The following is a 25,020-nucleotide window of genomic DNA, read 5'->3' on the forward strand; positions in this document are numbered from 1 at the left end:
TAGACTCGAGAACTCAGAATAAATTTCTGTTGTTTTAGGTTATCCAGTTTGTGACAATTTGTGACAGTAGTCCTAGGAAACTAATACACCTCCCTCTTGAGAAGGTATAAGAAATCTCGGGAAATCGGCCTCTCATCTAATATTTCCTTGTATCCAAGTTACTAGCATTTCTAAAGCTCAGTTCAGTTCAGCTAAACGTTTATTCACTGCATACTTACTACTTGTCAGGCACAATATGAGTTTGTGTGCTGTTTAGGGTGGTGAAAAAGACAAGATCCAACCAGGTCCTGACCCCAGAGAGCTTTCAGTCTAGAGAGGAAAAGGCTGGAGGTTAAATAAGAAATCATAAAAATGAAAGGATGATTTCATGTTCTTTCAATGTTATGCCTGGTCATTGTTTATCAGGTCTGCCCAAGGATTGTTTGATCCCCTAGAATTTACCTTGTTTGACTTTCCTATTTGCTATTTGATCAGAGCTTCCAAAATTACAAGTTACATATTAATTTGTAGATTTCTGTTCGGTAGAAAAAAACAATACCAAAGGTTACAATTTTATTGTCTGTAGTACATTAACAATCTTTTTTCCCCCATTAACAGATTTTTTAAAAAATTGGGATATAATTGGCATATAATACTTTGTAAGTTTAAGGTGTACAAATATATTAATTTGATACATTTATATTGTAATACAATTGCCTTTGTAATGGTAACTAACACCTCTGTCACATCACAAAATTATAATTTCTTCTAGTGATGGAAACAACTAACATCTAGTATTGAGTTTAATAGTTATAATACAGTTTGTTGTGGGGAGCCTGGGTGACTCAGTGGGTTAAAGCCTCTGCCTTCAGCTCAAGTCATGATTTCAGGGTCCTGGGCTGGAACCCCGTCCAAATCAGGTTCTCTGCTCAGCAGGGAGCCTGCTTCCCTCTCTCCCTCTGCCTGCCCTCTGCCTGCCTCTCTGCCTACTTGTGATCTCTGTCTGTCAAATAAATAAATAAAATATTTTTAAAAAATACAGTTCGTTGTGTATAATCACTGTACTGTGTATTAGATCACTGGGACTTATTTCTACTAGTTGCAGATATGTACCCTTAAACAACATCTCTCACATTCCTCCACCCCCTACCTCTTTTTTTTTTTTTAAGATTTTATTTATTTATTTGACAGAGAGAGATCACAAGTAGGCAGAGAGGCAGGCAGAGAGAGAGAGGAGGAAGCAGGCTCCCTGCTGAGCAGAGAGCCCGATGCGGGACTCGATCCCAGGACACTGAGATCATGACCAGAGCCGAAGGCAGCGCCTTAACCCACTGAGCCACCCAGGTGCCCCACACCCCCTACCTCTTGATAGCCATGATTTCACTGGGTTTTGTGTTTTTTTATGTTCAGTTCTTTTCAGATTCCACATAAAAGAGATATTGTAAGGCATTTGTCTTTCTTTGTCTGATTTACTTAAAAAAATCTTTCTATGTGCTATATAAACCCTTCTTCCTCAAATGGTCTTAAAAAACAAATTTGCCATCTTCCCAATTTCTCCATTCATCATTAATGAGTTGAATATATGTTTAACACATGTGGACTTTATTTTCATGTGAAAGTCATGTTTTTAACTTTGAAAATTGTACTTTGACATAAAGTTATTGTAAAGCTTAAATGATAAAAAAGATTAATATGGATCCTGGAATGTGGTAGGTGTTGAATGAGTATGAGCTCTCCCTTAGCAACTGAGAAAAGCCTGGAGGATTCAAGAGAATCAATCTTCTAGGGACTGTCTTCACTGCCAAGGGACCAGGGTACAGCAAAGCAGTTGTGTTCTACACTAATTCTTTCCTTTATTCTCTTCTTACCTCCTAATTCCTCTTGTTCTTGTCTGGTACTAAGGCAGACATCTTAAATGACAATTTTTAAACTTTTTGAATTCCTCTGTGTTGAGGAGTTGAAATCTTTAATCCTATCACCCTTTTCTTCCACTCCAGAGCTTTGACTTGCTTTTGGCCTCTTCCTACCTCAGGAATTCACTCCTGGTCCAGCTAATCCACTCCCAAGGCTCCTTATTGGTCTTCTACAGTGACCCCTTGATTACAGAAACTCCTTTTATTAGCGTTATTAGCATGCTTCTTCTTCTTCTTCTTCTTCTTCTTTTTTTTTTTTTTTTGGAGAGAGAGCATGCTCAACCAAGGTAGGGTGGGGTGGCAGAGAGAAGGAGAGAGAGAGGATCTTAAGCAGGCTCCACGCCCAGCACCAAGACCAACAGTGCTCCATATCAAGACCCTGAGATCATGACCTGGGTCAAAATCAAGGGTCGGTTGCTTAACCGACTGAGCCACCCAGGTGCCACATATTTAGCATTCTTTTTCTTAATCTCTTAGTAGCTTTGTTTAAAGTTACAGGGCAAAATTTACGCTAAATCTAGAATGTTGGTAAATTTGAAAACAAGTCTTGGCAATCTTTGCTGCAGTGCAAAAGCAGCAAAATACAAGCAAGGTTTCTGGGGGAAAAACAATAAAGTGAAGGGACAGTGCTCAACAAGGTACCTTTGACCTCAGTGGGACACCATCACTCCTGAACTTGTAAACAACACTACACAGTAACAATCACTTAAAAATGTGCCATTTTTCAGAAGTTAATATGACCTGAAACAGCAATGAAATCAAGCATTTATAGGCTAGTATAAGAATCATAACGTATGGTTTCTGCAGAGGTTAAAACGGGCTGGAGGGGAGAGGGAAAGAATCAAGCCACCTAAGAAACTGGAACCTGGGGAACTTTTTACCTCTTCGAGCAAGAAACAGGGCCAGGTGTTTGGAGGAGCCTGGTGACTTGGGGTGAATAGATAATAGAGCTAGGCACCACATGAGGCAGAGAGAATTCATTTGTTTATTACCATTTGCACAGCAAATTGTATTTCTTTCAGAAATTAAGGAACACGTGTTTTCCAAATGCCTTTTAAAGTAAAATTTACAGGGCCATATCTAATTCTTTGTGACAGTAAACATTATTGTTATTTTTTTCTCTTATCTTTGGCATATTATGCTGTCCTTGATATAGTGATTTTTAAAATAGCTTTATTTCTATTCATAAGAGACTAGATGAAGATAAGTACCTGAATGCCACGCATAAGAAAATTGGACCACGGTAACTGCTGCCACCCTGTGGGAGAATGAAAGAAATTCAAGATACTGTTACCTCCCTAAGCTTCCTAGCAAGCTCTGATTTAGACCTTCATGTGTCTTTCACCCTTTCATTCAACATTTACAGGGCACCATGCCCTGGCTAGTCTCTGGGGATATGAGACAAGTAAGACAACAGTCTGTGCCCCCCAGTCGGTATGTCGAATGCAGTAGTCCAGATACAATGTGCTGTTAAAATATTGCCCCAGGAGTAAGCACTCTTACTGTGCAGGGTAGTAGAGAAGCCCAAAGACATTCCCTAGGAGGTATAGTCCACAGATTCATAGAGAGCCAGGCTGATTCTATTCAATGTGACTTTCCGTTATGAAAATAACTTCCTAAACAGGGCTTTTCTGCCCCTTCCTGCTGGTTCTTTCCCAATAGCAGAAAAGAAGAGGGGGGAAATGGAAGGCTGACCAGCCTCAGAATCTCCAAGAGTATGTGGAATGTCTTTCCTTTGCCTCACCGGAAACAACCTCCACCCACTTTCACTCGTTGGCTCTCTTCCTAGAAGGCTGACCCCTGTGGACTATCTCTGTCTCCTCTCTTGCACGCTGACTTCTGGCTCCATTCAGAGCTTATTGGTAGTGAGAAAGTGTTGGCAGGAGATCTGCAAAAGGAAAGAGAATTAGATCACAGTATTTATGCCTGGTTTCCCTCCCATCCAGAGAGGGGCCCTCAATGAGAGGTCTCAGTTTATCCCCCTTCAGATCCCGCAGTTACTAGCCCCAGTGTGCTACGCTAATTCTTGTGGTTTTTCTCTATTCTGCCCACACCTTTGTAAATAATCCCTTCAAATCATCCTAATTTGAACATGCCATTGATTTCCTGCTTCCTTGACTGATAGAGAAAAAAATTAATAAATATATGATTGAATATATGAATTTTATGTAAACAAATGATTGAATTCAATAACTGAATGAGTGAAGGCATGAGAAAATGAATGAATGAGGGCTAGAATAATGTGAATGAATGTGTGAGAACCGAAGGCAGACGTTTGGAGTATTTAATATTTCATACATGAATAAATGCATAATGACTAAGCAAATGAATGATACCCATGTGAAAACATGAATGGAAGCATAAATGAAGAATGAATTCATAAAAACATGAATTGAGATAATTTTCAAACAATCTGAATGCCTGACTTCGCCATCTCCCCAGGGTCTCATCTACTAGAACAAATGAAAAGAAAAGGAATGATGAGCTTCTTTCTAAATCGGGGGTATTATATGAAAACATAGTTTAAAGAGAGGTACTCAGAGATTAGTTTGGGGGGGAAATCAATAAAAAGGTAATTTAACTTCAAAGGAAAAAGGAAGAGAGTGAGGGTAGATATTTCCTTAGAGAGGCAGAAAACAAAGATGGAATAGAGTAGAAGGAATAAGTTTCCTTTCTCTAGAGGAAATCAAGAATGGTTCACAGACTAAGAGACAAGGATCTATGAGCTAGGAACCCAGCCAGTAAATATTGCCTTGAGGATCAATTAAGCCAGGGATGGGAGAGACTGGGAAGCATTTAATAGCCACATTGAGATGTCAAGGTGGGATAGCCAATGAAATATTTTTTCTTAAGACTTTGAAATCATCCATTAAAATACTGGTTCATATTGCAAAAATCTCTTCCCAAATGATCTTGATCATTAGTATAAGGTTGCAGATCTAACTCACTTGCTCTGAACATGAGACCCTGGTCAAGATTCAGAGCTTAAACATTCAGGGATGGAATTAGAAGCAATTTAAAAGTCATAAAACACCAAATGGTAATCTGAGTTCATGTTTCTTAACTTTCCTTTTCCCCAAGTTTAAATGTTTACTTAATAATTTAAAAAGAGATAATGGAACATATCCATATTTGTAAGTATAGTCCAAGAAGGATACAATTTTCATGCTAGAAATCTTAAGTAAATTCTTAAAAGTATAAAGACTATCATTCAGGAAAATGGTCATGATTTTGGCTCTGGAAATCTCATTTCTGAAGTAAAGAATAACAGAAATATTTTTTAAAAATGCACAGACAAGAATATTCACTGCAGCACTGTTCATAAAATTTTTTTAAAAAATAAATGTCCATTATTAGGAGACTATAAATCAATAGCTAATAACAGGTAACAATGGCAAGCATTGATCTTCATATATATTAACTCATTTAAGCCCCGTATGAATCCTGAGAAATAAGTACCCTTATTATAACCATTTTAGAAATAAGGAAACTGAGACACAAAGAGTTCAGTTTACTTTCACAAATCTAGAAATTGATGGAATGAACATTTGAACTCAAGCAATCTGGTCCAGTATCAAAGCTCATAAAACCATGTCATACTAACTATATATAATAATAAAATTTTTCATATAAATTTATCTTCATCGATAAGATACCTACAGAGCACTGATCTAAAAAAGTAGGTTCCAGAACCACATATGTAGCCAGATCCCATGCATGTAAAATTATAAACACAAGCACAAAGAGATACCTAGATGAATGGTCACCAAAATGGTAATTTTTTTATAATTAGTATGTGTCATTTTAACAAAAATGATAAAGCAAATGTCACAAAATTAAGCAACATCTTAATTGGATATTCATCTGCCTCACACCTAGGAACATCGTGCTTTTTCAGCTGTTGCCACTGATACTGTAGGTTGATACTCTGGTTTCTCTTCAGATCGCATAAATCTTTCGCCTTTTACTGTAGGTTGAGATCCCCTGGTCGCCATTCTGGCCTTGTTGCAGCAACTACACCATTTTGCCTGTGGTGCTGTCTACTAGCCCCTGCCCTTTTAGAATCCCAACATCCCCACCGACATCAAGAAGTTCCATTTCAGAGTCTGAAATCTGAATTTCAGAGTTCATCCAGTCTGGCTCAGTCCATAGAGTGAGTGGCGCTTGATCTCCAGCCTGTGGGGAGCAGCGATTACAAAGCTTTTTGCTCAAACGTCAGCAACCTTTCTCCAGTGCATTTCTTATTATCTAAGTAAAGGGAGTGTCTAGCTCTCCTGGGGAACACAGGTAGGTTATGAGTTCTTACACTTTGCATAATAAATCCATTCTAATATTCCCACACCAAGAACCAACTCAATACTATGCCAAGAAAGTTCTGGAAACTTCAGAAATTTCACTTCATTTACCAGAGGCTTTCATCATGTTCAGGTTTGCATCATCACAGAAAACTCTTAGAACCAATTGCAGTGTCTCTGCTAGACGTTAAGTCCTGAGGCACCACTGAGTCCTCCTTTTTTAGCATACCAAACACTCCTTCCACTGTAATCACACCAAGATCCACTCACATATCTTTTTCTCACGTCCTTCCTGATTATATTACTAAAGTTCTGTAATCCCTTTGTTGTAGAAACTATTTATTCCTAGGGCAGGGTTCATATTTTACTTCTAAATCTGGGTTTAGAGAAGATTCTAGTTGTAAGCCTGAAGGGATAGTAGAGGAAGAAGAAGCCAGTATCATCTTGTAAGGTACATGCCTCACGTAAGGTCTGTCATGCATAGTCTTCTGCAAGGGGAGACTTTTCTTCAGAGGAAAGTCTCTCTCTGACAGCTAGTAAGTCTCAGGAAAATCTGAGGTTTAAGATTCCCAGGCTCATGCACCAAAATGTCCCTATCCCAGGTCTCAGGGGCCCTTTCTATCCCTATTGGGGGACTGATTTTCAGGATTCTGCAGAGGGGTCTACTTTTGAGTTGCCACTGAGGCCTTCTGGCTTTCAGGAGCATTCTTTAGGTTGGCAATTACTTAACATAAGCATATTGTTTTCTTTTTCTAAGGCCTCCCATATGGTTACAAAGCAGTATCCCATTCTACAACCCTAAAAATCATCACTGACTCCATACTGATTTAGAGAATCAGGGAGTTGGTCTCCCAACACCTTGCCCTCCATCTGTAACAATCCCAATTAATTATAGAGAAAAGCCTTAGAAATAAGCTAGTATATGGCAAGGGTTATTACTATCCCACTTATCACCAGTGATGGAAGTCTTTGCCACATTCACGTAGACAATAATCTCTTTCTTTTCTTTTTTTTTTTTAATGATTTATTTATTTGAGAGAGAGAGAGAGAAAGGACAAGTGGTAGGCGGGGCAGAGGGAGAGAGAGAGGCAGAGAAGCAGATTTCCTGCTCAGCTCAGAGCCTGGGAATCAATCCCAGGACCCCAAGATCATGACCTAAGCTGAAACCAAGAGTCAGAAACTAAACCCACCGAGCCACCCAAGAGCCCCAACAGTAATGTAACTCTTAAATTCCGACCTGTAGGTCTTTTCTCTTCCCCAGCCTGGATTTGTTGGCAAAAGCCCACTCTTGACAGCTATGTGAAGTATTCCCAAGCCAAACCTCCCAGCTTTTGGAAGCATGAGTGTGTAGGTATCAGACAAATGATCCTGGACATTTTACATATGTTCTCACTCAAACTCTCAACCCCACTGGCTGCAGGAGGATGGAGATATCTGCCTCCTGAGGACACCCACAGATAATTCGTATATGATAAAAGGTGAATGGCCAGAATGCTCACATAAAAGATGCTCACTTTCACTAGTCATGGGGAAATTTAAAAAAAAAAAAAACCAATGAAATGTAAAATTTTCATCCTTAAAAATGGAGCAACTGGAAAATATTGCTAAAATTCAGTATTGGGGGGCGCCTGGGTGGCTCAGTGGGTTAAGCCGCTACCTTCGGCTCAGGTCATGATCTCAGGGTCCTGGGATCTAGTCCCGCATCGGGATCTCTGCTCAGCAGGGAGCCTGTTTCCCTCTCTCTCTCTCTGCCTGTCTCTCTGCCTACTTGTGATCTCTCTCTGTCAAATAAATAAATAAAATCTTTAAAAAAATAAAAAAATTTAAAAAAATAAAATTCACTATTGGTAAAAATGTAGTTAAGGGGCTATCAAATACAGTTGATGGGCACATCAACCATCTGTATCATTGATCACGCCTTACCAGTTTTGATACATGATTTTTGGAGATACAGTATTTTTGGAAACCGATTTGGTGGTATCTATCAAAATTTTATAAGCCGATATCTTTTGATCCAATGATGTTACTTCTAAAGATATATTCTACGAAAGGATAAGCACATATAAGATTTTTTGTGCATATTTATTGCAGCATTGTTCTAAGATCGAAATATCAGAAGCACCCTGACAACCCATCAGCAAGAGAATGCTTTAATAATTTATGGAATACCCATCCTATGCAACCAGCAGACAGAGTTAAATACACCTAAGTGGAAAAGTGATAATGAAATGTCAAACAATGAACAAGACGTAGATCATAGTTCCATTTATGTAAAATCATGACACACACTTATAAGATCATAAAAAATTTTTAAAAATAACAAGTGGGACTGGGGAGAGTAGCGTTGAAGGAGACTCTTACTTTTCCTATACATATTTCTGTGTTGTTTGAATTTTTATTATGTGCATGTGTTTATCATATAATTTTTTAAAATGTAACCTGTGCTCACTCGCCTTGCAAGATGGTAGGCCTGTACTACAGAATCTAATTATATGTATCTGAATCTGGTACAGAAAATAGGGAATTCATTATATTAGCAAATATTAACAGTCTGCTGTTGAATTTTCACCTCAATCCATCATTAATAACCCAACACTTACTTACACTAAAGGAGCATTGCATTCCTTTGTTTTCTAATGTGAAGAAAACAAAAGATTGCATATGATACTTTCATTTTTTCCAACACAATATTTCTCTTGACCTTAGCCAAAAGGCCAAGAAGCGATCTTCCAGCACAATATTTACCGATTGCCTTCCATGCACCATGCCCTGTGCTAGGGTTTGGGTGTACATGGGCCCTGCCCTAAACTAGTGAGACTTAAGATTGTAATGAATAAACAAGCAAAAAAGTAAATAACAGTAGAAATATATTTTGATATATAACAAATGTCATAGAAGAAAAAAGCATACTGTAAAGAATGAATTGTAGTGGACAGAATGGAGGCAGGTTTAGAAAGAGTGAATGATTCCAAAGTCTGTGTTCTCTCTACTTGTAAGGGAGGAAAAACATTTTTTCCTTTTCCTTTAAGTTCTTGGCCAATACCTCCTGTAATAAAAACTATGAGACTTATAAGGCAGTTTATATATATATATATATATATATATATATATATATATATATGCATATACACATACATATATATAGAAAGAGAGAGAGAGAGAGAAAAGACCAAGCTGATAAGCATGTCAGGGTTGAAAGGCAAAAATGAAAACGAAGAGCCTCATCTTGACATCACTGAGGGGGCTCTCCCATCTGGGCCCAGGGGAAGAGAGAGAGGATACAGAGATGGTCACCCTCACCTTCAGATCTGAAGAGTCAGCTCTGGCTGGCTGCCTCTCTTCCTCTTTTGACCTTCCTCTCAAAGAGGAAGGCACGCCCGGTGCCCCGTGGGCATCCCAGATACATGCTGTGGCTTAGCGGAGGTGTGGCATGAAGTGGCGCCCAGACAGAGCAAGAACTCTGTGCAGCCCTGAGGATCATTTGCAGACCCGCGGAAGATGGAGCAGATGCTTGATCATGAGACATGGACTTTGGAGTTCAAAGGCCTCTGTGTTCTTTGCGCTCCACATGACCACCATCAGTCTGGGTGGAGGAGTACTTGAGGAAGGGCATTAAGGAACAGTTAATGGGTCTTTTCAGACTAGATAAAAAATCCTAGTCTGAAATCCTTAAAAATTTTTCAGACTAGGTAAGAAAAAAGGCCCCATATCCTCTACAGGTCTGCTTGCTTTAACCACAGCCAGAAATCTGGATGGCGTAAGGAAATGTAACACCCCCTCTGGAAAAAGTTGGCTTGGCTATACCATCTTTTTTTTAAATGATTTTATTCATTTATTTGAGAGAGAGCAGGAGAGAGAGAGAGAGAGAGAGATCATCGATCGGATGGGGAGCAGCAAAGGGAGGGGGGAAGGAGAATCCCTGCTGAACGGGGATCTCAACGTAGAACTCCATCCCAGGACCCTGGGGTCACAGCCTGAGCTGAAGGCAGATACTTAATGACTAAGCCACCCAAGCAGCCCTGGCTAAACCATTTCTGCTCAGAGACTCTGTTTCTCTCTGACAGGAAATGGGAATGCTGACTGGATGTCACTTTGTTTGACATCAGCATCACAATTTCTCTTTAGAGAATTTGTACTGGGCCAACAACTTCACTTTGTTTGCTAACACAGCCCTGCAGGTATTAGACTTATTACCACACGAAATGGCTCTCAGTGTGCACAGACTTGAAGCCATGGACTGGGATCCCTGTGCCTTTGGGATATGGATCTCGAGGACTTGATATTGGACATCCAGTGTGAGTCCTGGAATGTGGATAGCAGGGGGACCGTTAGAGAGAACCCTACCACCACAATCTTTCCTTTGTGACTCAGGGCAAAATTCATGCAGCCGCCAATCAAGCGAGAGATATAAGCCATGTAATATTAAAGATGATGGTGATGATAGCTAATATTTATTAATGTCACTAATAATATAATATAATATTTGCTATTAGTATTACTAATTACTATAATTAGTATTATAATATTTGCTATTAGTATTACTATGTAGCTAAAGTAAGACTAACACAAAGTGGTGCATGAAGAGGGCTCCATTAAAACAGCAGACCTTATGTTCTTAGAGGAGGTTGGAGTGAGAAAAGATTATTTGGTGCTGCAACACCTGCAGAGGTTCCTTCCAGTCACGGGGATTCCACTTGGGCCTTAAAGGATGGGCAGGGTTTGGGAACCACCTACAATGGGAGCCTCTCTTTCCTGATACTTCAGAAGTTTTCCAGGAACAAGATCCGCATCTCTTCCCTCCCTCTTCCCTGCTGCTCTGCACTACATACTGCATATTTCTTGAATGCAGAAAATGTCTTGATCCTTCCTTGGTGCCTCAGCGGTGCCCAGCAAATGGGTGTTAGACTAAAGCTGCTGCTTGCAGGGGCCCCTTGATTTGGTTAGTAAGTATGTCTAATTCGGGTTAAAAGCAGACAGTCTATGACCACATTCATCAAGGCTGCGGTTTAATATTTCCCTGGCACAAGTCTGGATTTGGCCTTCTCCCAGGCCAGGACTCAGGAAGGACATTCACATGTGGAGGATGAAGGTAGTATCTCTTCCTGTGGAAGCTTCTGCTGGAGATGGAAGCTGGACACATTCAGAGAATGCACGGAGGGCCCAGAGAAAGACCAGGCCTTTGTAGGAGACACTGCTGTGGCTCCTTATGCTGTAGGATCCAGCCTTTCTCATATTATCACTTAATTATCTGCTTATGTTAATAAATCCCCAGCTTTAAATGACAGCTGCCCTGCAGAGTTAATTTGGAAAACTGAAGATTACAGATATAGAGATATTGCGGTATACAACAAACATTAGTAAGTAGAAGTTACCACAGTTACTTGTGTCTGGAATAGAAACAGCAGCCATGACTAGTAGAAACACAGGGGTGTGCCCAAACAGTGAACACAGCAATAGATCCTTTAGGGCCAGAGGTACATCTGGCCCCCATGCTTTCCTTAGGGTTTGAGGAGAGACCCTCTCTGGGCTCTGGGAGCTTTGAGGACAGTTCAGGTATTGCAGAATGCCACTGCCTTCACCAAATTCACAAGGGTGGTGTGAGGAGTCTGCCAGTGCTATTGTCAGGTCATGTATCTGTACTCACATACCCCCTCTCCACTCACCCTTCAACACCCTTGTCACGATGGGTGCTGAGGACCTGTGTGTGCATTTGCATTCTACCCCTGGGACTGCCTTGAGGAGGCACCGGTAGGACAGCCAGAGGGCTTGGGCACAGAGACTGGGGAGAAAGTATGTAGCCTTAAAAGGCCCTCATTGAAGAGAGCCTGCTAAAGTCTTAGTATTCATAGAGATTCACACACTTACCTTATCGGATGACCCTGTGGTTGTTTCTCTTCCCCAACTTCTCACTTCCTGCAGGATGCAGCCCAGAGCTACCCACCACCCAAATCCCTGCTCCGCATATGCGTTCTTTTTGAAATACTTCTCATATTGTCTCTTTGCATAGTCCCTACACACAATTAAGGCATTGATGGGGTTCAGGACACATTACCCCCAAATATGGCACCTTGAAATCTTAAGTAACTTTAGATGAAGGGATTTTAAAAAAACAAAACAAAACAAAAAACAAGGAAACACTAGATGCCAGAAGGTCACTCTGACTTTCCATCTCCCCTCTTCCCTGAAATCAGTCATAAAACTCCCATGTGAAAGATACCCTCCCCATGCCAGGAGCAGGAAAGACATATTATTACAGAGATGGGAATTTGGAGCCAAGAAATCTACACAAACAAACCTTGTTAAACTCACCCTTATCTTCCTAGTTACTTCTACACTATTTACCACCCCTAGCCCAAACCCCTTCGTCTTGGCAATTCTTCACAAATTTATTGGGCTTTTTTGTCTAAAAGATACAAATCTTTCTGCTCTAGTCACTTATTCTGGCCTTCATTCTCTTGTGAAGGCTTTCATGTATAGGTAAAAAATCAATAAATGTGTATGCTTTTTTTCCAGTTAATCTGACTTTGCCAGTTTAACTTTCAGACCCAGTCATGAACATTAAGAGGCTTGAAGAAAACTTCTCCCTCCCTTACGGTATCAAAGAGATGGGACTCATGGGAGGGAGATGTTTTAAAGCGGAAACATCTGGAAGGGGTAAAACAGAACAGAAGTGGTATGCTGACATTAGGGGAAGGGATGGATGGCTTTTCTTTCCCATTTTTTCCTTCCTTACTTTTTCGCCAAGGACTGGTCCTTATACTGAGTAAGAAGTGCCTAAGATTAAGGCTCTTATCCATGGTTCATGGTGCTAAAAGTCTGGTCCATCTATCTATAAGGATTTGATGTAAGGGTTATATTTTATTCTACTGAAAAAAGAGACATCCATTATCATTCTCTTTTTCCTTTTCTTCCTTTACCCTTTTCATGGAATTATTTTGCCAGGTTTCCTGTGGCAAACTATGCCTCAGATTTTACCTTGTCAGTCATTAGTTGTTTTCCTCTAGCAAGAAATATTACCAAAAGTATATGTAAAGAAATGCCTTGCTTTAGAATTGCTAAAACAAAACAAAAATACTCCTGAGCTGATTGCGAATATATCCTAGCATGAACTGATCAAATATCAGTGAACTGATTTATCTCTCAAAATGTATCACTAAAGGATGTACATGTTTAAAGTTAAAAATCGTTATTCTCATACAAATATAAAATGAACATGTGTCAAAGGTTTTATTTAATTATTTCATGAGCCGATGGAGAAACCAGCAAGTTATTATAATTGGTTTGAAGAAGAATTTAAAGAAGAAAGCTAAATAGGTATGTTTGGATCGCTGGAATGAATGGACATATAGATACAAACTGGTTTTTTTATACCAGGGTGGGGAGAAAAATCAATAGCCCCTCCGCTGCACAGAATTCATTTGCACATTCATGGCCAAGAGTCATTTGCATTGTTCTTTGTTATCTCCCATTTACAGAGTTATAAATAAAGCAAGGAAAATCAGAGGAGGAGATAAATTGGAAAGATGTGCAAGATAATGCTCAGTAATCTTTTTTTTTTTTTTTTGCCATTTCAAAGCCTTGCACAAATTTTTCTGAATGTAAAGTCAAGATGCTTAATTCTTTGTCTATAGTGTATAGTTTATATTTGTTAAAGGGTAATCTGATATTGGGCGCCTGGGTGGCTCCATCAGTTAATCATCTGACTTGATTCAAATCATGATCACTGGGTCCTGGGATCAAGTCCTCCTTCAGGCTCTCTGCTCAGCGAGGAGTCTGCTTCTCTCTTTCTCTCTGCACCTCCCAACTTGTGCTCTCTTTGTCTCTCTCTTAAATAAATAAATAAAATCTTTTAGAAAATCTGATGTTTCTGGTATGGCTTTTTGTTATTATTCAGAATGAAGAGAGGAGTTCTAGTTTTGTATTGGTGTGTGCAATTTATACTTGTAAAATTTTTGGTTTTTAAATTTTTTTAATTTAAATTCAACTTAATTAAAATACACTGTATTATTAGTTTCAGAGGTAGAATTTAGTGATTCATCAGTTGCATAAAAACCCAGTGCTCATTACATCACATGCCCTCCTTAATGCCCATCAGCCATATAGCCCCACCCCCCACCCACCTGCTCTCCAGCAACCCTCAATTTGTTTCTTATAGTTAAGAGTCTCTTATGATATGCCTCTCTCTCTGTTTTCATCTTATTTTATTTTTTCTTCTTTTCCCATAGGTGCATCTGTTCTGTTCTTTAAATTCCACATTTGAGTGAAATCATATGGTGTTTATCTTTCACTGACTTACTTATGTTGCTTAGCATAATACCCTCTCGTTCCATCCACATTGTTGCAAACAGCAAGATTTTATTCTTTTTGATGGCTGAGTAAGATTCCAGTGTATATAGATACCACCTCTTCTTTACCTATTCATCAGTAGATGGACATCTGAGCTCTTTTCATATTTTGGCTATTGTGGACATTTCTGCTAAAAACATTGGGGTGCAGGTGCCCTTCAGATTACTGTTTGTATCCTTTAGATAAATCACAAATAGTGCAATTGCTGGGTCATAGGGTAGCTCTATTTTTAACTTTTTGAGGAACCCCATACTGTTTTCCACAGTGGCTACACCAGTTTGCATTCCCACCAACAGTATTAAGAGGGTTCCCCTTTCTCTGTATCCCCACCAAAAATCTATTGTTCTTTAGTTGTTAATTTTAGCTATCCTGACAGGTATGAGGTAATATCTCACTGATATTTTTGTTTTGATTTGCATTGCCCTGATGATGAGATAATGAGTGATGTGGAGCATCTTTTCATGTTTCTGTTAGACACGTGTATTTTCTTTAGAAAAATGTCTATTCATGTCTTCTGCCCATTTTTAAACTGAATTATTTGGTTTGGTTTTACAAGCTTTCTCTCTCTCTCTCTCTCTCTCTCTCTCTCTCTATATATATATATATATATATATGTGGTCTTTTTTTTTTTGAGTTTCAGATAAATAATGACTTTTTAGTATTAATGAGTGTCAAATACTGTAAGAAAAAGGAAAAAATTCCTGTTGGGTAGACGACTACACTTCCACCTTACTAAACTAGGTTTTACTTTGATTTTTTTTGAATTATGAAGAGATGGTGGTTGCAGGGCATGGAATAAGCTGAAAGTTTTAGAGGCTTTTAAACTTTACTTTTATTACTCATTGTAGTCAAGGAAAAAGTTTTCATCAACTCACTTAGGGTTCCTAGGTAGATATGAAAATGAAACCTGCAAAGACAGAGGAACAGGAGAAAAGCATTCACATGCATTTAACATAGTTTTACATGACAGGGAAGTCTTCCTAAGAAAATGAAGATCCAGAGAGTAGGTTAATTCTGACAATTGGAGTAATTCTATGCTAGGCTGATGAAGAGTGGATAGTTGTGAAGAGATATGACAGGTCAGAGTGTGAGGTAAATATAGAAAACTATAGGAAACTTAGCAAGACCTATTCAATCAGAGTCTTCTTTGTGTCCCTCTGACTTCAGAGGTAAGAATGCTCCTTTCTGGGTATAGGAAGGGGCTTCTCTTCTTTATTATTATTATTATTATTATTTTAATTTTTAATTTTTAAATTATTATTTTATTATTATTTATATTATAATATAAATATATTATTATTTATTATTTTATTTATTTTTAAATTAACATACAATGTATTACTAGCCCCAGGGGTACAGGTCTATGAATCGCCAGGTTTACACACTTCACTTCACTCACCATAGCACATACCCTCCCCAATGTCCATAACCCAAACACTGTCTCCCTTCCCCTGTCCCCCCCAGCAACCCTCAGTTTGTTTTGTGAGATTAAGAGTCTCTTATGGTTTTTCTCCCTCCTGATCCCATCTTGTTTCATTTATTCTTTCCTTACCCTCCAACCCCCCAACATTGCCTCTCAACCTCCTCATATCAGGGAGATCATATGATAATTGTCTTTCTCTGATTGACTTACTTCGCTCAGCATAATATCCTCTAGTTCCATCCATGTCGTTGCAAATGGCACGATTTCATTTCTTTTGAAGGCTGCATAGTATTCATCGTGTTGTGTGTGTGTGTGTGTGTGTGTGTGTATACCACATCTTCTTTATCCATTCATCTGTTGATGAATCGTTCTAGATTCTTCCCATAGTTTGGCTACTGTGGACATTGCTGCTATAAACATTTGGGTGCACGTGGGAGGGGTTTCTCTTAAGGGCTTTGTGACCCGTTTCAGGAAAGAAGAGGTGGGTGAAGTGTCAAAGTGACTTTCCTGCTTATACTGTTTTTTCAAACTACTTCAATTTAAAATATTCAATATGCTAATATATCATATTTTGGTGTAGTATGTCCTGAACCCCATCGCTATCCAAAACAATGCTAAGCAATAATTATTTCTTGCATTTCTGCATGAGCACCACCAGGCCCAACTGCCCAGGAGGGAAGGGATATGGCCATATTGTAACTTTTTCTCAGGCAGGAATGGTGAGCCTGTGGTGACATCCAATCACATTTACTTATATCACTTTAGGCAGGTTCAATTATGATAACCAATCACAACTTTCTAGGTCTTTCAGGACAGTGAAAGACACATCCTCCTTTTTTTCTCATAAAAAACTAAATAGCAAGTGTAACTCTTGGATATAGAAGGACACCTTATGGGCGTTGGACAAATATGACAAGTTTTCTCCCTATGATGTTATCATAATTTATCTTTTTGCACAGGGTCAGACCTTGGTCTGCTCAACAGTCCATTTACAGTTAATTCTACCTATTTTGCAAAACAAAGAAAAGAGCTGCAATGTGGGAAAGGAAGAGTGTTTCTTCCTCCAAGCAAGGCTATAATTGTGTGAATAAAAAGTGAAATTTTGCAAGAGTTTCAGAGGTAGAGTCAACACTTTGATGTGTGTGATTAAATGGAGGAATAAATTGAAGCAGGCATTGAGAATGATGCCCAGGCTTCTGGGATTTGTAGATGAATGAATGGTAGGGCCATCACTGAGCTGAAAAACAGAGGAGGAGAAGCAGCTTTGGCTTGTGTGTATAAGAGACTGTGTAAAGGTGGGATCTGAATTTTCTCTCTTGCATATTCCCCTTCCCTTCAAGTGCTTTTCCACATTCTGAATAATTTTACTGAGCAAACTACTTTAAATTTTAGTTTATTTTCTCTTTTATTCATTCTAATTTTTTTAGATTTTATTTATTTATTGGACAGAGAGAAACACAGTGAAAGAGGAAACACAGGTGGGGGGGAGTGGGAGAGGGAGAAGCAGGCTTCTAGCTGAGCAGGGAGCTCAATGTGGGGCTCAATCCTAGGACCCCAGGATCATGACCTGAGCTGAAGCAGACACTTAATGACTGAGCCACACAGGTGCCCTTATTTTCTCTTTCAAGAAACCGGATACCTGATGATACCATTGGAGTTTTTTTGGTTTTTTTTGTGTTTTTTTTTTTTTTGTTTTTAAGATTTTATTTATTTATTTGACAGACAGAAGATCATAAGTAGGCAGAGAGGCAGACAGAGAGAGTTAGTGGGAAGCAGCCTTCCCGCTAAGCAGAGAGCCCTACATGGGGCTCGATACCAGGACACTGGGATCACGACCTAAGCCGAAGGCAGAGGCTTTAACCCACTGAGCCACCCAGGTGCCCCCCCATTGGAGTTTTTGATCCATCTAAGATTATCAGTGTCCCTATAATGAATTCTTATAAATTCCAAACCAAAGCAAATAAACATGAAATTGTAATCACCCTATTGAAAACCAACCTCATGCTTTGGAGCCAAAATATAACCAACAGAGTTTGGGATAAAGACAGAACAAGAGCTTTATTGCTTTGCAGGGTGAAGGAGGCTGCTGCAGGCTAAGGCATTCTTAACAGCAAGACTGCTCTAGAAGGAAAGCGCTGGAGGGGTAGGGAGAGAAGACGGTGTGTATAGGGAAATACAGTCTCGCTGGTTTTGACAGGAATAATGTACTGCTGCCAGCTCCTTTGTCCTGTCTTCAGGGTGGTACTGGGATCCTGAAACAAAAGGCTAAGAAAAGAGGAAGAGAGGTTTACAGAAGAGAGGGAAAAGGTTACTTAGTTTAAAACCAAGCTTCAGTGAAGTATTAGTGTAACCATTTTGATTTTTGTTCAACTTTATGCATTTAAGCAGTTTCAACCCTACTGGGCCTTGTTGAAGTGAAACGCACAATTTCCTGTGAGGGTCTTTTGACATACTGAAAATAGTTTGGGGTTCCCGACCCCTAGCACCGCCTCACCCATGTGCCTGAGTCACAATTAGTGCCCTATAAATAACTGTTGAGATATAAATCTTTTTGCATATCTCATTTAGCTCTAATGTACAATTCTAAGATTTACTAGAAACTTCTTTTCTTCTGAATCACCCACTAGTACCAAAATTAATTTTGATTAAGTAAGGTTTATTTTGGTTTTCTTACATAACGAATGTTGCCCAATTAGTTACAACTTATCTATTATAACAACGCTAACAAGAGAGGACCATGTCACAATTCAGTTTAAAATCTGCTGGGTTCCCCCATGGAACAAGATCAAAACTCAGTTTACGTCCCTGGATGGTTTGGCTTCTGTCTACCCTTCCAGGTAATTTCACTTATATTCTGTCCTCCAAAACATGCACTAACTGTACACCTCTGCCTAAAGTGCCAGTTTCTCTGCTTTTCATTTACTCATATTCTCACTTTATTCATATCGAAAGACCAAACTCAAATGTCACCATCCTTCAGGTTTTATTTGGAATCCTCCAGGATCAACATATAGCCTGCTAAAAGACAGAAGCAAATAATGTCGGCTAAAGAAGTGAGTTTTTTAGTATTGTATTCCAAGTACCTTATATTGGATTATCAAGCCAAAACTCTTCTAGATAACAATTGATTTAGTCAATTAAGAAAAAAAAGACCACTAGCATCCTTGAAAAGAAAATCTTTGGTAATATCCTTTGGAAATCAAGCACAGAACATATTCTTTTGTTCCTTTTTTTCTTTAATCCAAAGTATTTTTTTTTTAATTTTTATTTGTTTATTTGAGAGGGAGAGAGTGAAAGAAAGCAGGAGAGAGGAGAAGGTCAGAGGGAGAAGCAGATTCCCCATGGAGCTGGGAGCCCAATGTGGGACTCCAGGATCACCACCTGAGCAGAAGGCAGTCGCTTAACCAACTGAGCCACCCAGGTGCCCTGATCCAAAGTATTTTTCATGTAAAATAACCAGATATATTTTGTAAACATATCTCCAGAAAAACTTGTTTTAAATTATTATATCTTTAAGCGCATTCCAAGCAGAGGGACCTGAAGCATAGTGGTGAGACAGAAGTGGTAGATGAGGTAGGTGAAGAGACACACATAGATCAAGTAATTTAGTAAGCAGGAGTGTGGATTTAAATCTCCAAGTAAAGGAGAAGCCATTGGCAGACTTTAAGAAAGGAATCAACATACTCTAGATTATAATTTTTGTGGTTGGTTGGTTGTTTTATAAAATCACTTTGGAAGCTCTGTTAAGATGGATGGGGGTGGGGGTGAGGCCAATAAGGCAGTAGTAGTCCAATCCACAGATGATTTCAGCTCAGACTATGACCGAGAATGGAGAGATTTATCCAATTTTGGAAGTCAAGTCAATAGAATTTGCTGATCCAATTTATTGAGGGGAAGTAGAAGTGTAAATTAATTTCAGAATACTTTTCAACCTATTTATGTGGTTCTTAAGATTCTTTGTAACATCATATAGGTTCCTCATTAGGGAATTCTTTGACACATGTTCATTTTATATTTGTGTGTTTGCACACAAATATACTTGTGTGATCTTACTGTTTAAAAATAACCAATCTTTAACAGGTAAAATGGGTTGAACAGTGAATAGGAAAAAAGGAGCATAGGCAGCATGTGTACACACTTTAAAGAAGTTTGGACTGGTGGTCATGTTCTTTTATTACTCCTTCTACATCACTCTGGGGCAACTACCCAAAACCTTGCGCATGCTGTCTCAGTGCAACTGTCAGACAAGGCGCCCGCTTGGTCCAGATACGACCCATTCAGAAGGCCGGAGCCATGAGTCCCTGCACACTAACACAACGCAAGCCCAACCATTCCCCCAAATCTGGCTGCAGCTCCGGCCAACCAGTTTCCAACATCCTTGCGGAGAGAACACCAGAGTGCTGACGTCAGCGCGCAGTGGAAACTGGGAATGCTGTGACGTCAATGCTCTGCGCTAGCCTCCCTCCGGCCTTGACTGGTTTTCCGCCTTTGCTCTGGGGGCCGCTCTAAGGGTGTGGAGGGGGTTTGCCCTGATGTTATCTTGCGCTGCGGCCTGGCCCTACTCTGGATCATGGGCCCCCAGCAGGTGTGAGAGGAGGTCTGGATCCTGCGTTCGTGGTGAGTGAGCGGTCTTTGCTTCGGTCTTCTCCTGGCTCTCTGGCCCTTCCACCACTCCCGAATCCTCCCAACCCTCGGAAGTAAGTACCTTTCAAAGTTAAAGGACCAAAGGCTCCGAGTGGAATTTAGACAAGATTACACAGCAGAGCTGTGTTCTAGGTTGTGTTCTCTTCTACACAAAAGGAACACAATCATCTCTTACTCATGAAATGTGTTGAGGTGATGCATGTAACGTAGCTTATAGCCTCCAGTGTTGAGTCTGACTGTCCACCCCAGAGGAAGAACTAATATGTTTTTGGAGTAATGTTGGAGTCTGGAGCTCACAGCCAAGAAAGAATCCTTCAGATGTCTTGAGTGCAGAAAGGAGGTTTTATTAAAGCCTGGGGACCGACTGAGGGCAGGAAGAGCTGCTTCTCCTGAATTGTGAGGAGCAACTGATTATATACTTTGGGTCTAGGAAGTAAAGGTAAGGGAAGTGCCAAAAAGACTTTCATATGCTAAAGAAGACTTACAAGACACTGAGGCCTTACTGTGGTCCAGTTAAGGTTGTTTTTCCCTCTAGCAAGGCATTAACATTGAGATAGTTGGGAGCTTCCCTCTGCCTGCCTCAAGGATTTGTAAACAAGATGCAGTTTATAAGGACATTTAATTTTATCTACATTTTCTTCTGCCTTGTTTCCCACATCAGGACCAGTTAGTTCTGCTTTCTAGTTGGGTCCCAGGCATCTCCCCACAAAGGAGAAACAGAGTGCTGAGCAAAAGGACTGAAGCTGAGAACTGCAGATCTTACCCAGAAAAAGGTGAAGCCAAAAATGTAGACGTCTCAGCTGCAGCCTACCAGTCACACATGCAGGACCCTATCCAATTGTGCCCTTTCTCTCACCTAGTTTTTAACGTAGTCCACAGTTCTGCAGGCGTTGGCAGGGCTGTATTCCTGCCAACAGGGGGCTCTCGGGGGGAATCAGTGTCCTTACTTGTACCAGCCACTAGAGGCTGCCTGTATTCCTTGGCTTGAGGTCTCTTATTTCATCTTCAAAGCCAGCAGTGTTGCACCACTCTGAGCATTCTTCTCTGGTGCCCATCTCCTCCTAACTGTGAACTCAGACAGGAAGGTTTCTCCAGAGTGAAGGATCCATGCAATTAGGTTGGGCTCACCTGGATAATCCAGGATAACCTTTCCACCTCAATTTACTTAATCACTTTTTCCTTTTACCGTGTAAACTGACATATATTCACAGTTCCAGGAATTAGACAAGGATATTTTTGAAGACCGTTATTCTGCTTACCACATTCTGGGTCTTTTGCTCTTGTCTTTAGCTTGTCATTTACTCTTCAGCATCAGCCAGGTGAAATCTTTCCTCAGAAGCATCAGTGGTCTTCTAGAAGTAGGGTAACCATATATGGTCCAAACTTAGACACTTTTGAGAGTGAAAGAGAGTACTGCTAACATTTACAGCAGGTCAGCAGATGTACACTGGACCGATAAAACATGGCAGGATGAAATGGGTGTGTGTGCTGTAGAGACTGTACCCTGAGTTGGACCAACTATATTATGGACTTCTACCCTCTACCCTGGTCTCGTAGAGATCAATGAGATGTTGGGAGGCTTTACTTCCCTCAGGAAATCCATGCTTTAGGGTTTAGTTGGGACACTGTCTGACTCAACAGACATTTGTTGTTTTAACAACAAATAAATAACAATTTACAAAAAATATAATGTTTATACTAGGGACATTAGACTTTTTTTTTTTTTTAAGATTTTATTTACTTATTTGACACAGAGAGAGATCCCAAGTAGGCAGAGAGGCAGGCAGAGAGAAAGGGGGAAGCAGGCTCCCCGCTGAGCAGAGAGCCCGATGCGGGGCTCGATCCCAGGACCCTGAGATCATGACCTGAGCCGAAGGCAGAGGCTTTAACCCACTGAGCCATCCAGGTGCCCCAGGACATTAGACTTTTATCTGTGATATATACTGCAAATATTAACTCCCAGTTTGACATTTTTTTAATTTTGTTTATGATAAATACTTTTTTAATGGGTAATTCCAATTTACCCTGTAGCTACATGACTGAAGATGAAAACAATTCAGGATTAGGAAACTGGGGATCTATTCCTATTGGACTAGTAAATGGCGATTTTCAGCTTTGAGGAGAAAGGAAAAAACATACTAGAGTAAGGACCCTGTAGCTTTTCCTTTATCTGAGTAAGGCTTTCCATTTCAAAATCTGTTAATCCTAGATCATAGATGGACCCAGAAGACATTTCAGGAAAACACCTTGTGATATTATTATACAGATAGGTCAAGTATTATACCCAAGATTAATTCTTACTATGCAGTTGCAAAATAGTGGCTTTCCAATTCTACCACATCCTCTACATTTTTCTGTATAAAAGAGCTTTGCTTTCCCCACTCTATACCATTTCTGTTTTGTCTTCTTGTATTTTTAATGAATATCATTATGAACTTATAGCTTTTGTTTTTATTACTCATGTGATATAATTCATTACTGTCTATATTCTTTTATGATCCTCAAATTGACCAAATTTGGCCAGTGGGAGACTCTGTAAGTGATTCCTATAACCTTTGACATATTTCCATCAGCCTTTGAGTTCTTCCTTGTTTCCTTGCACAAGATATTTCAGGCTCATCTTTACTCTACCTGCCCCAGATCTGAACTGCCATTTCTCTAAGGAGCTCTGGTTCCTTTCAGTGAAGTATAATATTTAGAGACCAAGATCTGTACTTTAGTTGTACACATTGCTGCAGGGGTGTCACTGCCTCTTGATCCTTTTAGTTTTCTGTTGGCATGTCCTACTTTTTCATTCTTTTTAAAAAATTATTTATTTATTTATTAGAGAGACAGAGGGCGAGCAAGAACTGAGGGGAGGGGAGCAGAGGGAAAGAGAGAAGCAGACGCCACACTGAGCAGAGAGCCAGATGTGGGGCTTGATCCTAGGATCCCAGGATCATGACCTTAGTTGAAGGCAGATGCTTAACTGACTGAACCACCCAGGGTCCCCACCTCTTTTTCACTCTTTAATTTGGCTGAGTAGTATTTCACTCTGAGGAAAAAAAAATTTTTTTTAACCAGTCTCCTATGGAAGGACATTTAGGTTATTTCCAGTATTTTACTATTACAGATACTATCATGATGAATAGCCTTGCGCATATGTTGTTTCAGATCTGTGGTTTTGTATCTTCAGGAAAAAAAGGGACCTTTACATTAAAAGGTAAATGTGAATGTAGCTTTGTTAGATACTGCCAAATTCTCCTCAAAAGTCATACTGTATTTCTCCTACTAGTAGATGATATTATCCTTTTCCCACAGTCTCATCAGCAGAATTATAGAATATGTTATGAAACATATATTTCTGCAAACATGATAGATGAGAAATGGTATCTAAATGTAGTTTGGGGCGCCTGGGTGGCTCAGTGGGTTAAGCCTCTACCTTCGGCTCAGGTCATGATCTCAGGGTCCTGGGATTGAGTCCTACATCAGGCTCTCTGCTCGGCGGGGAGCCTGCTCCCCTGTCTTTCAGCCTACTTGTGATCTCTTTCTCTCTCTCTATGTCAAATAAATAAAAATCTTTAAAAAAAAAATAAATGTAGTATTAATTTGCATTTATCTACTAGCAAAGCTAAAGTTTTTTTTCCTTTGTTGAGGGATCATTTGGATATCATTTATTGTTAACTCTGTCTTTAGTATTTTTTCTACAGAGTTTTGTTTTTTTTTTAATTTGTAAGTGCTATTTTATATTAAGAACATAACACCTTTCTTTATGTTATACTATGCAAATATAAGTTCCTTGTTTGATATTTGTCTTGTTTTTATGTTTGTCACAACTTGTATTTTTATGCGGTTGAATTTATCAATATTTCCTTTTTGTGTGTCTGGGTTTTCAGTCATAGCTAGGCAAAAACTACTGTAAATTTTGACATTAATTTTTTCCTGTCATAAATGATCTGAAATCTACAAACTTATTTATTTTGATGTCTTCAACACATAGTACTGTAGTTATCTGTCATCTAATGACTAAGAGTTTTTACACCTCTTTTTTCTTCTTTTTAAAGAATTTGTTTAAAATAACCTGATTCAGACATTTTAGAAAGCCATTTGACAGTACATATTGAGGCATAAAACTGTTCATCCTTGAAATATTCTCCTAGGGGAAAAATCCCAAACCCAACACCTGATACAGTGCCTGGTATTTATTAGGTATTCTGTTAATATTTGCCAGATGAAGGAATAAATATGGGGGAGGGAAATACACACATGAAGATGTTTGTTGCTGAATTAGTTACATGAAAAATTGACTGCAACATAAAAAACCAGTAGTAGAGAAATGATTAGGCTGTGGTACATCTACTTAAGTGTCATAACACTGAAAGATGATGGTTCTGAAAGATACATAGCAATATAAAGATATATAATAAGTGAATGTGATTAT

The 25,020-nt window shown here is 39.4% G+C and overlaps 1 protein-coding gene across 1 annotated transcript in view; it reads right to left on the reverse strand.

The window, feature by feature from the left end:
- Positions 1 to 2,300: 2,300 nt before the first annotated feature.
- LOC116590577 (wiskott-Aldrich syndrome protein homolog) overlaps positions 2,301 to 25,020 on the reverse strand; it is a 112,129-nt gene continuing 89,409 nt past the window's right edge. The window contains exons 2-3 of the mRNA XM_032342649.1: positions 21,860 to 21,952; positions 2,301 to 3,780 (exon numbers count right to left, since the gene is read on the reverse strand). The gene's annotated coding sequence lies outside the window, so the exon portion shown is untranslated. The remainder of the gene's footprint in view (positions 3,781 to 21,859; positions 21,953 to 25,020) is intronic.

This window comes from Mustela erminea, chromosome 1 (genome assembly GCF_009829155.1).
Source record: "Mustela erminea isolate mMusErm1 chromosome 1, mMusErm1.Pri, whole genome shotgun sequence".
In the NCBI taxonomy this organism is placed as follows: domain Eukaryota; kingdom Metazoa; phylum Chordata; class Mammalia; order Carnivora; family Mustelidae; genus Mustela; species Mustela erminea.